We start from the raw sequence: 18,241 nt of genomic DNA, 5'->3' as shown, positions 1-18,241 counted from the left end.
TTCCTATCTTTGCACAGGTTATGCTCATTTTATCTGCCTTTTATCTTTCATCTTTCTGAGCCTTCTATTGAATTTATGGTTTTGCTTTCCTTGCTCAAATAACTAAGTGTATTGGGGCCTCCTTTATTCTGCCTACTAACAACCTTCCAATTTAGTATTATTCCAAATGCCACCTGATTTAGGATTATAATCGCATTGTAGACAGAAAATTATAAAATGACAAAAAACAATGGCACCTTTTGAAACAGGTACAGGAAAAACCAGATTTTAAAATACAAGCAGACAAAGAGACTACTAGAAAGACACAGACACATGACTACATTATTTTGGCAGATTAGGTTTTGGATTTTTTTAAATTATAAGTGATTTGCAACCATTATACACTGAAATGTGTGTGTTTTATTTGGAATGTTTCTGAGTGCTGCTGGCACCTTCTCAACAAGGAAGGAGTTGATAAAGGAAAAAGAGCCAAAAGGAAATTAATGAAGAAAATGAGAGAAAATTATCAGACTATTAGCATATTGTGGGAACTCAAAATGTCTTTCAGACATTTTTAGAGGTTCCAGGCCTTGATCAGAAGCATTCTAGACCCTGGCAGACAGCTGAAAAACAGCTGTGATTTTGAGTTTGAGCCATGGAATGAATTACCAACTTTGGAGGTGGAACAAGCAATCACAAAAGGTTAGATAGTATAGTAAAAGTAGTTACAAAGTAGAGGGGAAATTTTTTTAGTATTGTACAGGGGGGTTTTAACACATGTACAGGGGGGTTTTCACTTTGTACATGGGTGTCAGAAGTTCTAAGATGGAGGAAAGTGGGCTGATCCTGTTCTTCCTCCTTCTTCTTCCTTATCTCCATGTTCTTGGTGATGTTGGCACTCACAGATTGGTTTAGAGTAGAAAAACACTTGGCAACGTAGGTAGTAGGTATTGGGGAATAATTGTAAACATGTTATACGTAATATATCTTATAAAAGATAGCAGCAACCCTGGGCGGAGGGAGAGACGAAGAAGACAGCAGATAGAGAGGATGTCAGGGGGTGTGTGTGCCTCTACCCAGGTCGCTGATCAAATAGCTGCAGTCCAAGAACATAATCTGTTAGATAACTAGCAATAAACTGCCTTGAGACTGAAGAGCTAAAGCCTGCGGAGTTTTTCTTTGGAAGCACGGGTTGGAGGAGGAATTTCACCACCACATGAGGCCCCAAAGCAAGGCCGGGGTTCTCACAGCATATAAACTTTGACATTTACTTGGGAAGATAAAAGTATGAATGGTTTATATTTCCAAAGTAATGTAAATACATGGAATTACATACATGTACATGTCCAGGACTTATGAAAACAATTAAATACACCGATATGCATACAATAGAGGAGGTAACATGAAAGTAATTATAAAAATTATTGGTATTTTAAAATGTTTGTGTTTTCAAGGTTGCTGTGTGTATTAGATATGCATGAACCAATAAAAAATACATAGTCAGTTTATAAATACATGCATTACTAAATATTCCCAAGAGAAGCAAGAATCATTGAGAGATTTCTTTGTAGGAAAAACTGCATATTTTGTTTCCAGCAGAGAAAAAACCAAACACATTGCATGGTTGCTAGTTTAATCTTCACTGCAGGTACTGGAAAACATCAACAGTTACTTCAAAGAGGTTTAACATGCACCAAATTTTGTTTTCCAGTAGGCAAATAGAAAGTCCTGTCTCAGTAAAACCAGCTTCACTGCTGCTTAACATGAGGGCAGCCTTCTCAAATATGTCAGTACAGAGATTTAGAGATGTCCTGTGGTTCATTAAGCAGGTGTTAGACATAGAGATGGATTGTTATCCTGCAGGGCTGCAAAGTCACTAATGTCTTTGTACTGAACAGTCGTTTAGCACAGATAGCTATCAGCAGGCCCTCTCATATGAGAGTTATTGCAGGGGAGCAATAAAAAGAAAGCTATCTTTTGCAGAAGTGGTTTTGCTCATGTAGTAATTAGGTACAAGATTTACATGAACATGGATTGTCTCAAGCCTTCTGAAAAAAAGGGTTTTTTGGTTACCAGCATCCATAGCGGTTTGTGGAAGATGGGTAGTATGCTTACAATCTTATAAAATAAGGACCCAGGTCACAGTTAAAATGAAAAAAAAATTGTCCAAATCAAGACACTCAAAGACACACTTATGAGCTGTTGGTTTTACCTCATTAAAGGTGTGTTGAAATCTCAATGTGCACTTTAGCATTTATCAATACATCAGATTTGAAATTAAGTTCTGTGGTATATCAAAATTAGGCAAAATAGGCATTCATCATTAAAAAAACATAATCAGTTGTGCAAGCCTTGAAAAGCAATTTAAAGTCTTAAAAAAAATAGAGGGTTGATTCACATACAGAAAATGTCATTTCCTTGAGATAGCTTCCTAACTTTTGGCAAATAGAGGTTTGACAGCTTTCAGAGCTGAAGATTTCCATTAAGACCTTCTGATTTTACAGGTCTTGATGGAACTTTCTTACACAAAAGTGTCTATTTGCCCTTAAAGATATTTCTACTGTAGGCCCCTACTGTATTTTAAACACTGTGATGTAGTTTTCTAGCAGGTGAAAAAGTATTATTGTTTCATTTCAATCATTTTATTATTACATTAATTGCTGCCTACTTCTTAAGGTGTGTAACAGGTGGGCTTTTGCTATTCAGCCATTTTATACCACACATGACATTTATAGACCTTTATTAAAGCTTAGTTGACTATATCTGCTCTTGATAGCCTTGCATGTCCTATTTGCTATCCCCTAATATGCCATTATATCCTTTTCCTCATTCCCATTTCAGGGAATCTCATAAATTGATTTCCACTTCAGTGAAAGTTTTGTCAATGTGTTCTGTATCTTTTTAGTGCATTTGAAAACAGGGCGACTAGGCTTGATCACAATATTGAAGATCCAGGTGCATCAAAGATTAAATTAATGATATAATTATATTGGGTTGCTTCCTAACATTCTAGTACCTCTTCCAGCTGTCACTGGCAATTTTAGAACATGTTCACAAGTCTTTCTAAGGTTTGTTTCCTGACTTTTAAGGACTAAGACTTATTCTTGTGCATGCATAAGTAGAACTGCTTTTCTAAATACTTTTTATGTTGTTTTTATTAATACTGAATTTCCCCTGTTATTTCATTATCCAATTATATTTCAAAGCCAGCATTACACTGATTAACTTGAATAATTTGCTAGGAGCATTTCATTTGGTTAATTATATGCCCATTTCTTTTGTGAGATCATAATACCCATACATTAGGGTCCATAGCACAGATGTATACTGTTAATCTTCTTCCATTAAAAAATTAATAACTTATTTCTATCTTTGTTTCTTACCTTCAAAATATATTAACCATGAAGAGATCATACTTCTTTTCATCTGTTACTATGAAAGTTTGGTGAAGGTCAGAGTCCAAATTTATTTTTTAAATTCATGAGTGCAATTGCAGCATTATCATCTTCATCTGAATACTTTTTGATAATTTCAAAGAACTTGAGTTTATGATGCATTATTTCCTTTATTTTCTGTATCAACACTAGTTGAGTATACAGTATATGTCTATTGGATGCACCTATATTAATACTTTTGTTCAGGTCAGGATGAACTTTTCAGGTTCATTTCCTGTTTATCCCTAATTAGAATCACAGAATTTTTAAGACTGGAAGGGACTTGTGGAGGTTGATCCAACTGTCTGCTGGAAACAACTTTATTGTGATATTGGACTGCGTTTCTCAGCACTTGATTCAGTCAGATCTTGAAAACCTTCAAAGACAGAGACTTCATCATGTCTTTGGACAATCTTTTCCAGTTCTTAATGGTGGAAAAGTTTTCCTTAACTTTAGATAGAGCCTCTGCTGTCTCAATTAATTCCTATTGCTACTGACTCTCCTATCATGCACTACTGTGGGAAGTCTGAATCCATATTCTTATCATACTCTGCACAGGTATTGGTAGACCCTTTGACTGCTTTCTCTTCATGTGAAGATCTGGACATTTGATCAGAGAAGCTTGATTAGACTGATGGTTCATTCCTAGTTGATCCATATATACTGCTTCCAAGAACCTTTTCTCTTTCATGAGTCAATCACAAACATTTAAAATAAGTTTACCCGAAAATCCACTGAAACATAGTTTATTGTTCAAATAGTCAACTCAGATTAATATAAAGGAAGTTAAAGTTTGGACTGTCCCCCTAAATAAATGAAATAAAGTTTTAGTAAAAACATAGACTTATTTTTTTCTGCCTTTAAATTCAGTCCTTCAAAGATCTGTGCAAAATGTCCTATATTATTTATAGAAACCCAAACTTTAGGGAAAAAATATTCTGTATTTATAAAAGGTGGGCTAAAGAATTTGCCAAATCTTTACTATGGTTTTATGATCTTATTAAGAATCTGTATTCAGCTGAAATGACAGAAAACAAGTAATTTTTATTATTATTGGAACAAATTGACTTCATATGCCAAATGAGAAGAGTAACAGCAGAGAAGACATGCTTTCTTCAAACACTGAAATATCACATCAGTAAGAATATATTCTAGTCCTGCTGCAGGCTGAATTTTAATGGATGCCCATGATATGCCGAGAGCTGTAAATATTTGTTCCTTATTTAATACATTATTTCTACCTCCATCTGTTGTAAGTGGCATTTTATGGGAGTGAGTTCTTGAAAGAGGCAGTTTTACTGCTTATAGTGTGATGCAAACAGTATCACATTACATTCCAAATAGAATTGAGTTAAAAGACATAAATATATGTTTGAATTTGTGCACAGCTGTCCAGTTACATATACTTTACAGAAACTCTTCAACATGCTTATGATATAAATAACTATTAGGTCATTTGTATGCATACCATGTAAACAAGGTTTTGACATCATCTGGACTAAAACATTAATTTATTAAGAATTATTTTATATTGAACAATATTCTTTTATTTAAGCAGTTCCCTGGAAAATAATTATTTAATTAACCATTAATTTTGTTCCTCTTAGCTTTACACAAAGCATTTAATCTCAAGCCTTACTCAGCAAAACACACATTATATAAGTGCGCAGAGTGCATGTCTGCTCATGTCCATTAAGCAGAATACTCATTCCCAACCTATTCACCACTGCCATCAATCATGTGCATGCAGAGTGAATTAGTGAAACGCTTTTGCAGAGTTACGACTTCGTCCTGTCTTAGGAAACATTCTGTGTGAAGCATAGTAAGGATAAAGGCAATCCTTATTATCAGAAAATAAACCATGTTTCATGAATGTATTTTTTTTATACAATGTACCTCTAATTAGCAGACATGAACCGTATTTTGGTGATAGGCATTTTGTAACCAGCAGTAGAAATTTCCAACAGACTAATCTTTATACTACATAAAATATATATCCAAAAAGAGATGCTGTTTATAAATCTGTATGTTAGGATCTATGAGTAAAGTGCTGTGTCTGCAAGCCCCTTCCGCCCCCCGCCCCCCCCCCCCCCCACCTCCACATTTCTTGGGAGTCCTAATTTAAGAAAGGTGATCAAAGATGATTATGGTAATTCTTGTAGGTTTAAACTTGAACCATTTAATGAGTTTTTTTGTATTAAAAGAGGAACACAGAATACAAAAAAAACAGATGGATGCAATCCACACATATCTAGAAATCCCTTTACCTGTCAAAAGGAAAAAAAAAAAAACAGCAGGATAAGACAGAACACAGCAAATTCAGATTACAGCTCACTCATAGGAATATACAGAACCTAAAGAAATAATTGAGAGTCAAGTCAAGAATTTCAAAGTAGCATTTCTACTTCTTGAAATATCTTCAATAGTATTTTCTGTTCAAATGCTAATTGTGAACACTAGTTATATGTTCATAATACATTTTTGAAGAGAGCAAATGCCATTAATCCTGCTGGGGCTCAGTTATCATAAGGGACACAGATTCTAAAACTCATTTTGAAAAGTCAGGTCCCCTAGTACATCTCATTTAGTTATTCCTATTTTAAAGACACAATTTTAAGTCCATCTCATGTTTGCAAAATGATGCACATTAAAAGTGTCAAGCTCAGTCAATAGTAGAAGTGGGAACTAAGACTACAGCAACAAATCTCAATCCTATTTTGTATGTATTGTCACTGTTATCATCTCGTCATTGTGCATCACCTTCTTTGGGCCACATAAGTTTATTGGAATTTTAGATTAGTTTCTGTACAGTTGCAGATGACTCTTGCTGATTTTTGATTTTTTCTTTTTTTCCCCACAACTTAAGAAAAATACAGAAAATCATTTCCAAAAATATAACTGAGTTTGTCTATATAGTTTCTGTTCTGACATTGATGGTATGATATCAGAAAAGGTTCAAAGGGTCCATTTGAAGTGATCATAAAACAAGAGAAGACTGTGATTTTTGCAGAGCTGTAAATTAGTGGCTCTTGTCAAATTCAAAGCGGCCACTGAACTGTAGCTGTTGTAACTCTGTATAGAAATACAAGGATATACAAGTTAGTCACATTACATTTTAAAGTTTGCTTTACAAATTATTGAACTTTACAAGGCATTACATTTTGATAGCATGATATCTCTTACCTTAACCATGTGTCTTAAACATGACTATCCTAATTTAAGTAAGTGATTTAAATTTAAATTTTATACAATTAAAAATAAATTGATGCTTGTCATCAAATTCAAAATCAGAAAATAACTGCACTTCATGTTTTAAAATATGAAAATAACATATATATTTGACATCCCATAAAAAGAAGTATCTTAGGATTTTTCAGAGTACAGTAATATTTCATATTTTTTATGTAAAGCAAGTGAAGTCAATAAAAAAATGTCACAATTTCACTGAGAGAATGATCATTCCTAGAGCAGAAACAAGGTATTAAATGTTTCATTATAAGTAATGGAGAATGCAAATCTTTTATTTTTAATATGTAATGCTGTCAAACTAATTTCAAGTATCATGGTAAAAATTCCTTTTCACAGTCTCAGTATACAATGCATGAGCTGTTTGACTATGGAAATAGAGTGTCACTTCCTTAAGTCTTATGCAATTATATTGTGTTCTGAAAGACTGACTTGCTTAAGCTTATGGAACCCTTATATAGAAATGTTTCAAGTTGCAGATTAAATGCTTAAAAGTATCTAAATTACCTTAGACTTACCCAGGTTACATATTTAGGCATTCAGGAAGGTCAAGGTATGTAGATCTCATTAAAAAAAAATACTAAGGAACATATTTTCCAGAACTACTTGAACTTGAATAGTGTAAAATGAATGATTGCATCCAATATTAACTACATGCCTAAATTTGGAGGCCTACACATTTTCAGAAACTCATCTAAACTTAGGCAAAATTATCGATGTTGTGGTATATGTGCAAAATATCTTGCTTCAAAGTCATTGAATTTCACTATACTTGTTTTAATCTGTGAAAGTTGTTTAGCAATTCCAAATATTTCTGTTCAATGAAAAGAAGTGCAAAATATAAAATTCTGGTTGAAACATTTTCCCAAAAGCAAGGAAGCCTATTTCACAAAATTCAAGTATATTATTTTTTTTCCCCCTGTGGAGGAATATCCCTGTCATCAGGCTACAGACAGATTCTTTTTCTTCCAGTCTGAATACAGCTTATTTAAAAACATAAGTTTAGAGATGTTTTTATACTAGAAGCCACCTGAACAAGGGCTTCACCTTGTCAACACAACACAGACTTCAGGCCATTCAGTTCTTTCCTGAAAATAGGGCTGAACAACATGGTGGTGATGATACTTTAATGAGAAGTTGGAAAAGCAACTCCTTGTTTTTTACTCAAAATGTAATAATTTGTGCTAAGGAAGTGAAATAACTAGATTTAGTAATTTTCACCAAGACCACTTCTACTTTGCTGTATGATACCTGAAAAATGAAACATAATGGAATTTTAATGGGGATACAATAAAAAAAAAGATATCATCCTCTGTTTTTCCTTTATAAAGATTGTTGTTGTCAGGTATGAACAAATTATAGGTTCAAATTAAGCAAATTTACAGGTTACAGGGGATGAAAAAGGGAGCACTGTGTTTACATATTTGCTTCCAGGTCTTTCAGTGAACTTTGCAAATTCACCAACTAACTCCTAAATTTAACTCCTAAATTATATATGCAAGAGAGGTGGAATTCAGCTGCTTGCATTGACAAAAGAGTGCTGTAATTATAAGTCTAGGACATTCATGATTCTTCACTAGAGTGGTCCAAAATTAAGAACACATTTTTCTCGTGTCAGTTTTAGAGCTTCAAATTATGGAACCAACAGGCAGTGAGAAATCAAACACTCCAAATAGATTGCAGCACATCAAAACTATACAAATTTTGTAAAGCAAAACAAAACATAAAATACTACATAGAATGTAGTATGTACATGTCTATGTATCATCATAGACATAATATAAAACTTTGACCTGTATTTCACCGTCTTCATTATCAATGCAATGATTATTGGAATAAAGAATAAATGACTGTTAAGAGAAAATCATCACAACTTACATGTATTTCAATAGCATCAATATCACATTCCTCCTCTTTAATAAACTCTTGTTTCTGAGAAATAAGTAGAAATTCTAGGAGTGGTGGGATGAATGCAAGGATAAAACTTTTATATTGAAAACTATTTTCTACCAAAGTCCATTACACTATCCAGAAGATCCCCCTGGGAAACTGTAAGAATTTGAGCTTTGGGATTTTTTTCCTAAATTAAATTTAAATGGCTAAATGAGATAAAATAGTTGAAGCAAACTTTTTGTGGCAGCTATAGTAGGCCACTTGTTAGGACTCTTTTAGTTTCAACTTCTATTATTATAAATAATTTTATTTCTGGTAGTTAAAACCAATGTTCAGGTATGAATAAAGTTTGATTATACATCTAAAAATATTATTTATATTCTAAGGCAGAAAAGGTGGGGAAAGTCCAGGGAAAAAAACATCAAAGTGGGAAGAAACATACTGAATATTTATATAACAAATAACCATCCTGCTAAATCTTGTAAGAACCTTTATTAGACATTTCTTGCTCTGAATAATTTTTTTATGGCCTCAAGTCCTATTTTAGAGAAAAGTGGAGGATCACATGCTGGATTTATCAAAATAATTTGCACACACATAATCTTTCATTCTGATTTCTGCCATCTAGAAGAGTATATTTCCAAAATTTACATTTTCCATTCTTTTGAAAATGAAGGTGTTCTTTAACACAGAACTCTTGCTGTTGAGGGCCTGAGTTGAGGACCTCTCATTGCTGAAGTACAACATTCAGAATAAGGGGTGCCTGAGTCAGCTTTGGCTTTTGTTGCTCAGTTCCATCATTGGGCCTGATCAAAGTACCTGACTTACAGCTCTGTTTCTCTGTGAGCAGATCATTCTTGTTATAGTCCTTGAAATAACCTTCACTGCTAACTTTAAAGTTAGAAATAGTGTAATTTCCCTGGTGTCTTGAATATTTTTATTTTAAAGCCTTGGAAAATAACAGGATTGTGCAACTGTAGAGCAGATACATATAAACAAAGTGGGATTCATTTTGCTAAATTATTTAGACCAGCTGGAGGTGGTTTTGAAGCAAAAATACAATTACTAACTGCCTTATGTTTGGCATTCCCTTCAGTCTCTACACAAACATGGAGTTTGAGATACCAGTAAATTCTCATCTATTGTAAATCTTGGTTTTCAGTACACTCATGTCAGCCTCAGAAGCTGACAGCTTCTGCCTCCCTGTAGGGTTATCTTCTTAATAGGTTTCTCTCTTTTGATCTTACTTCTTTTGACCAGAGCATAAAATCCTCATTGCCAAGAATTGAGGAGTAGAGTCTTCCCAATTTTGCCATTGTTCTTGAGTGGATTTTTCTCACCAAGAGTTTTTTTCCTTCCTCTTTTCTGCTAAGCCTCACTATAATTAGAAAAAAACTCTGTTGCTATACATTCAGGCAGGGCAATGCGTCACATATAATTTTGAGATGTGTATTACATAAGGCAAAATGAACATATCTATCCTACACAAAAATGTGAAGAATACACTTTATTATCTAACCTCTAAAACAGTCTAGCCTGACAAAGAAATTCAACATATTCTACAAAGTACTTATTTTACCCATTATAAATGGCATTTCAATGAAATGAAACATTCCTTGGAAATAGATCATTGATGCATTTATATTTTTCCTCATATTTTTATATGGAAGTTTCAATTAAAAAAATTTTAAAACCTTTTTATTTAAATTCCAAAATACCAATCTATGTGCATACAAATATAATCACATTGTTAATAAAATTTTAATAAATATTCTCAATTTATTACCAAATAAATTAGCAACTGTATCTTTTAATTAGAGAGGAAAATTGTAATTACTATTATTTTCTAAAAAAGTGAAGAATTAGATACATGCGTATGTTTCACCTTCAGTAGTCAGTAATCAACTGAGACAAGAAGGAACCAATTTTGCATTCCTTGAAAAACATTTGCACCAAGGTACAGTAAGATGAGACTTATAGTTTGCCCAAATATCTATTTGCAGTAGTTGAAAGAGTTACTGAAACTAACAAGCTTTTCTTCTGCAATATGAATAATATATCTGAGAAACAACATTTTTGCATATAATTTCCCCAAACCTAATCATATTTAAGGGTAGTTCTTCCACCACTGAAAGATAAAAAATATGGGAAAAGGAAAGGCAAACCTTGTTCTGCTCTCCTCTTTGAATAAAACCCTATCCTGAATTATGAGTTTTATAAAATTGAATCTGCACAATACTGCAATACAATGTTACCACCCTTCCAAAATTTCCATAACGACTAAGCACTAAATACAGGCAACCATAGAGATTCACTTGAAGTTTTTGTACAGGAAAAATATAAATTAATACAAAATTAAATTATTTTGTCATAACAGAAATATCGGGATTCAGGTGTTGTTAGGTGAATTTTAAGATAATGCGTTCTTGAAGACATACTTAATTTTCATTGTCAGTAGTTTAATCTATTTTTATTTGAAGAGGTGTGCTATAACAGCTCCCCAATGCACAAAGCAGACACCCGGGAGGATGGCTGTACCTAGGTGGGTTATTAGCACAAGGTTGCATTTGTAAATGTGCTGCAGGACACTGTTCTCAGTTATAGTCAGGTTAAGTGCCTTAATGTCAGTCAGCTTTACGGTGGACACAAGATATTATGTCTTCTTTGACACAATGTTTGAGGGGTGAGAAAAGTTGGTAAGAAATCGAAGGTGAGGTAGGCTGGTACAAGACCAGTCTGCCAACATCTTGTTGATAACCTGTACAGGAAAATATACTTTATTCCAGATTAGCATTTCAGAGCAGGATGGCTTTTCATGCAAAATTTTGAGCTTAAAACTCAAATAAATAATTTGTTTATTTTTTTTAGGAGCACCTCCACAAATACATTTTAATCTCTTAAGGAGAAGATTTTGGATGGAGGGGAAGAAGATAGTCCAGGCATCAGATGATTTTATCATCCAATCAAGATCAACCTACTATGGATCCTTTTGGTGAACAGTGGTAGGGCCGGAGGAATCCAAGACAAGGAGAGGCAATGGGAAAAACATGGACTGAATGGAGCTAGAGAATGAAGTGTGGAATGATCATGGGAATTTCAGTTGTCATGTTGTGGTGATGAGATAAGAGGTGTAATGAGTGTAAATTGTCCACTTTCATTCACTGTTGTGATGATGTTAATGTGATTTTGGTGTGGAGGATCCTGGTTTGGGTTTTTTGGTTGTTTTTAATGTGAGTGAAGTTTGTGAAATTTAAGATTGTGTGATTAATGTGTATTTTAATGTTAATTCTTAAATATGTGATTCACAGAGGAGAGTGTGGAATTGATTTGGTTTCCATGGCAGGGTTTTGGATGTGGGGTGCTCTAAGGGTGGCTTTTCTGAGAAACTGCTAGAAGCTTTCCATATGCCCAACAGAGCCAACACCAACCAGCTCCCGGATGCACCTGGTCAAGCTCAAGCCCATCAGTGGGGATAGCACTGCCTCAGGAATAACATCGTTAAGGAGGGGGGACATTTCCTGTACAAATGTAACCTGGAGAGAAAAGTGAGAATATGTGAGAAACAGCTCTGCAGACACCAAGGTGGTTCAGAGGGAAGGGAAGGGGATGCCTCAAGTATCAGAGGTTCTCCTGCAGCCCATGGAAGTCCACAGTGGAGCAGATGTCCAGCAATTTGTGGAGGGCCCCATACTGGTACAGATGGATGCCCAGAAAGGCTGTGGCTCCATGGAAGGCCACACTGGAGCAGGCTCCTGGCAAGACCTGTGGAGAGAGAAGGTTTGATGACAGGACCTGTGACCCCATGGGGACACGCTGAAGCACTTTATTCCTGAAGAACTGCAAGCCTTGGAAGTGACCCATAATGGATCTAGGTTTGAAACAGAATTTCCAAAGTATTTTCCTGTTATACAGATCCCAAACTTAAATCCAAATATCATCAGCCTGTTAAACATGTTTGGATTTTCTAGAAGGATCTTCTAGTTCCATCCATTCCAGATGGTCATTTGCTTGTCTCTAAAGGATTGTTCAGACATAAATTAAAGTGCTGAAGCTCTGAAATGCAACCGCTTAGATGAGAAAAGTAATGATTAATGCTTTGTTCCTGCAAAGAGCTGACAGTTCATTGCAGATTGCTATGAAATCTCTGTTTTGAGAGGTATTAAGAAAATGCAGGTGCAGCTCTAGATTGGTTCATTGGCAGATTGTTCAATCAGGAACAAATGAATCAAGACTATTTTTTAAATTGAAGTAACAGTCAATACATAAGAATTAGGATTCCTAAGTTTTCAAGCATCTAATAATTGTTTTGCTCTATTTCATCAACTCTTAAACCAGTTGACCAATATTCATGTTAAAAAAGGTCTCACTTGGAGAGTTTTCTATTCCTGTTGACAGCAAATAAAACAAATTGTGTTTTAGTATAAACTGGAAAGTTACAAGTTTAGAAATACTTTTCTCTCACAGACTTAAGAGAACTTCCTATACTTATTTTCATACAAAGAACAAACCAACATGCATATACATATAAACATGTTTAGGAGGGCATTAAAGATTGCTCAGAGTACATGCCCACTCCCATGTGCATCATCATGATACTTGTACCAGAAAGATATCTCAACACACACCAGAAATCTTGATTGCTTGAATCTTCCTGTGTTGCACCTTTGGCACATGTTAGAGTCTTCCTGAGAACAGAGACTACCAACTAAAAAAATTTCTTTCACCTTCCTCTCAGATTTCTTAGCTCTGGTTACTGTCTGCGTATTAAGCTCCATGTTTACTGTTATCCTAAACAGTCTCAAAATTATATAATAAAAAATGCCTGGACTTTATATTTTCACAAAAAAATTAGTTCAATCAATCCTTCCTATAAATTTCAGGTAAGAGTTCTATAATTAACATTTTTACTTTGTGACTAGTCTAAGAGGTCATGTAGGAATATAATGGAAAGATATGTAAATCCATCTGTGTTTTTTTAGCCTCTCTGGGTTCTAGCTTTAAAGAGGCATGATTATCTTCCTTTTCCTCCCTGTTCTGAAAGTTTCCTACTGCCCATCCTACTCTGCTTTAAATAGTATTTTAGAAAGAACACCCACCAAAAATCCAGTGTGATCCTTGTTTACTGATCCATATTTTTAGCAATATTGTCATATACTATTTCTGTTAACTCTGTATATCCATGTTTTCAAATAAAAATGTCACATGCTAACTGCAATATTGCAGCTGGTTATAGTCTTTTAACTGTAGACATTAACTGGTGCAAGATAATCTGATGTGAAATAAATTTAAAGACTGACCTTGCTGAATAGGTAGGAATTAATTAGGAACTTTAAAGAAGTAATATATTTTAAATTGTCTGGATGATGGGGTTACTTTTGGTGAAATGCATGTCTAGTCATGTAATTACTTGAGAACCTGGAGTGAACTGAAGACAAGTAATCAGAATTGATATATCTCTTGCAAATTCTGCTCCTGGGCAGAACAAATTCACTGGAGATGAGAAACCCCAGAGTTGATCATTGAGGCCAATTAAATGAATTACTGTAGAAGAGCAGAAGAAAATTCATGAGTGACATCTAATCTATTCTAATTTAATTGAACAAAATCTTAATGTGGGTAGTTTAAATGTCTGTAGTGTATTGTGCAATGTATCACACTTTTAGAAAAACATTTTCTGAGACCTGCAGTCAGTTTAGTGTTTTGTTAGAGATATATAATATATTGTTCTCCATTAGAAATATTGTTAGAGAAGCCCCATGGAGATAAATGTCATTGTGTCATCTTTGTATTTTGTACAGGGAGACAAAGGCTCCCTCTGACCTGCAGGCACAAATTTTTAATTTTTATGAAGAGTTTTCTTTTCCCACAGATAAACTTGTTAGCTTTTGTCAGTTTGAGAGGCTATGTCACAGACAAGGAGAAAAATTGTTTATATTTTAATTCCTTCCCCAGAAATATCTTGCAGCAAGCCAGACCTTGGGGAAAAAAAAAGACAACAATAAAATATGGAGATGCAGAATGGACAGAATGAATGTCTATATAGATGTTCTACCTTGTCATAAGCCAAAGTGTGTTTTGGTTTGTATATATGTGCTTTGCTAAAACAGACATAAGGTACTACTTATGCTGATATGCCAGTTGCTTGACCTAGATAGTAAGTAAGAGCAGTAAAAGAACATTTTTGTCAAATGATTCTTTACATTTGCCTTTATTATTGGAAATGGCTAAGTAGTTTTTCACTTTTTCCACTATCTGTTTCACAGTGCCTTAAAAAAAGACAGCTGGTATCAACTCAGTAAAGTTCTGCTGTCACTTTTACAGCCCCTTGATCAGTATAATGCTTTATTTTCTTCTTTGTTCAATCTGCCCCCTTTATATTATGGTTAAACATACCATAATACTAGCTGACAAGAAATCTATAAATAATGTGTCTTGTGTGAATGTCACTCCTGAGGTCTCAGTCATTTCTCCTTTATGAATCTTTATAAACCACTTAAGATACCTGCCTTAATAGCTTTTAAAACATTCACAGAATCATAGAATGGTTTGTGTTAGTAAGGACCTTAGAGATCATTGAGTATCAACCTCTCTTCTGTGGGCAGACACATTTTCCACTAGACCAGGTTGCTCTGGGCTCCATCCAGCCTGGTCTTGAACACTTCCATGGTTGGGGCATCCACAGCTTCCCTGGGCAACTGTCCAGTAGTAAACCTGGACAGTGAGGAGTTCATGTGCTGCTCTGCCTTGAACAATGAGGACCATTCCAGTGGTAGGTTAGAACAGGATGTGGCTGGAAAGAGGAGGTAAGGCAACATTTTTCTGAGGCAAACTTTCCTGTTCTGGTCAGTGGAGACTGCATAAAACAGAACAGAGAAAGTGCACGAATGGGATCAAGGAATGGTCAAGACCTGTAGAGGGAATACACCCTCAAATCCCCCCAGCCTATTTCTGGAAAGGTCCCGAAAAATGGACTGCACATGCTAACTCATTTACATGAACAGTGAGACCTAAGCCGATGGTGGGGTAAAGTTACCTATAAAAAGGTACCCCAACAAAGCCCAGGCAGTCTGGAACTGGGACTGATGATCTTTCCTCCTCTTCTCTCTCTTTCAGTCTCTCATTCTTCCCTCTTTCCTTTCATTCTTTTATTCCTCTTATTATTAGCAAGTAGGGGCAAAAAAATATACTACTTTCCATGAGAAGTGTGTTGTTTGCTAATAAAACTTGTTGAGCTTTTTATTTTTTCTTGGGCCATTTTGGCTTTTACAATTCTTTTCCAACCATTTTCAACTTTAATGTAACACAGTGATTCCAAGATTACATACTGCACATAGTGTTTTTGTATGCTTGTAGATAAATATTTTCCTGTTTGCTCTTCTGTTGAAATGCAGTGTAGCTGAAATCATCCTTATAAGGATTTCCATTATAGGAAATCCTTATAGGAAGGTTTTATGGGATTTCTGCAGGTTTTGAGATTTTGTTTCTGGGCAAAATAATCATCATAAATAAAATATGGATATTTCATGTGTTACCTCAACATGTTTAAAATACCTTTTTTTTTTTTTTTGACAAAAAATTTTCCCTGTGTTGTTGCTGTTGTTATTAGTACCTCTACAGTGAAAAATAAGTTTTTAATCATAAAAGATTTTTACCCTAATATATATTACGTAAATTTTTAAAATACATTTTCCTAAAAGGATCAGTGCTTTTGTGCTAGCATAATACTGAGTGAATAGACAATGGCTGTATTTCCACAAATTCTAAATTTCTTAATTGTTCCTTTGGGAAAAAATATAAAAAGAAAAATTGTGTACATCAAAAAGAAATAAAAATGGGATATATAGAGTAAAATAGTTATTTTCATGGACATTTTGGTTCACTGAGCTTATTAAATTAAGCATATGGACTTACTCAAGCTATTGGAATAGACTTTTACTATTATACTGTATGTGCATTAGAAGATGCATGATTAGTGAGGAAGTCCACATCATTGATTATCTTGGCCATCCTGTGATTCAGCTAATCCAGGTTCAGATTTTTTTTTCTGTGTGATAGGTTTTAAAAGCAATAGCTCTCTAAAAATATAGAAAGAAGATGAATAGAATTTCAAAAGCACCAGAGCATTTAAGTACTGTTGAAATCAATAAATAGTAGTAGTGAGATCCAAAAATGCACTTAGGTATCAGTAGCACAAGATAGGTATCTGAGACCCAGAGGGTTATTCAAATGTGTTTAGGTACTAAGAGTCAGAAGGTATTTTAAGTTTGCACTTGTCTTGTTGCAGTGAAGACCCAGGAAATGCTAATGCTACTTTGGTAGAAGAGTGCATTGAGGGATGTTCTCATTTCCCATTGTAAGGACTAGGCTGCTTTACAGCTGGGATAAGTGCCTTATGAGGAGAAACAAGAAAAGTACCTATGAAATTTAATATTTTGGCTATTTTTTTTTTGAAGAGTCAAAACATAGCATCTCATTTTAAAATAATTTATGTTTTTATCCAAGGTTCTATACAAAGTCTGGATTAGTGTACAGATCTCAGTGCTGCCTTGCACTCCCTGGCACAGTGATCTAGCAGCTGGAATATGTTCCTGCAGACTAACAAGGCTCAATCAAAAAGGAAAGCCAGAGCTGCTGACTCATGTGGCCATAGAAAAAGTGAATGTAAGCACTCTCCTCTTTTCTTCCTTCTGGTCTTCAAGCAAATGAAAAAACTCAAGCAGTAATTCAGTTGCCTCTAACCAAATAGGCACTTCAAGTTTATGCACTCTCAGCTTATTGTACTTGCCTTAGCCCCTGCTAATTTTCAAAACTTTGCCAGACAAGACATTTTACTCTTATAGAATGCTTTGTCCTATTTTACATTTTTTTGCATACCTAAATATTTCTAAGAGATTTACTTTTTCTGCATATTAGCTTTTCTATTTGTTCAATATAACAATATTTCCCAAATTTTTCTGGGTATTTTGAGGACTGTAGCCTTAATGATTGCAAGGGGATTACATTTTCTGTAACAAGAAAAATATAAATACAATATATACAATTCCTAGTATCACATTTCAAGAGAAGACAGGCTCATTCCAGATAATTGCAGCACTGATAACCTGAGTCCTCAGAACTATAACTACTGAACTGAGTAGCATTTTATCATTTTGTCATGAAAATTTCTGGACCATATCTATGCTTGAGCTCACTATGTCTTGTCATGAATTATAGGCAGATACACAGTTGTTGGACTAGAGACAGTATTTTTTTCAAAGTGCAGTCAAGGTCAAAATTAGCAAATTGAAACAGAAGTGTATTTCTAACAAATATCTCCTTCTGAAATAAATAAAGAATGCCTGGTCTTTCAGTATAAAAGAGTAAACTGGCAAAACTTCAGCCTTTAAAAGGACAGAAAAAATAATGAAAATTGTCCTCCATATTTATAAGAAAGGACTATACAAAATCAAAATATTAACTATTTTAATTTGGAGAGATTAATGCTATGTTAATGCTAAAAACCTGGAAAGAATTAAAGCTTGATGATACTTTAGGTCATTCTGCACTGTTCTTACTTATCCTTCTTTCTCTAAAAATCAACTATTGACTACCATCAAAAATGTACTATGGATTTTTATATTGACTTAATACTGAGAGACTACTTTTATAATATCAAAACATGTATTTTTAGGCTTAAGATTAGATTGAGT

General features: G+C 34.4%; 1 long non-coding RNA gene across 1 annotated transcript in view; it reads left to right on the top strand.

Annotated features, from left to right (window-relative positions):
• LOC146767555 (uncharacterized) overlaps positions 1–13,767 on the top strand; it is an 83,644-nt gene extending 69,877 nt beyond the window's left edge. Inside the window, exon 2 of the long non-coding RNA XR_014954757.1 lies at positions 11,421–13,767. This is a non-coding gene — a long non-coding RNA (uncharacterized LOC146767555). The remainder of the gene's footprint in view (positions 1–11,420) is intronic.
• Positions 13,768–18,241: the final 4,474 nt, after the last annotated feature.

The sequence above is a fragment of the Lonchura striata genome, chromosome 4 (assembly GCF_050655825.1).
Source record: "Lonchura striata isolate lonStrDom1 chromosome 4, ASM5065582v1, whole genome shotgun sequence".
Classification (NCBI taxonomy): Eukaryota; Metazoa; Chordata; class Aves; order Passeriformes; family Estrildidae; genus Lonchura; species Lonchura striata.
The sequence above is the reverse complement of the archived record's forward strand: the minus strand, read 5'-3'. Positions and strand labels throughout refer to the sequence as shown.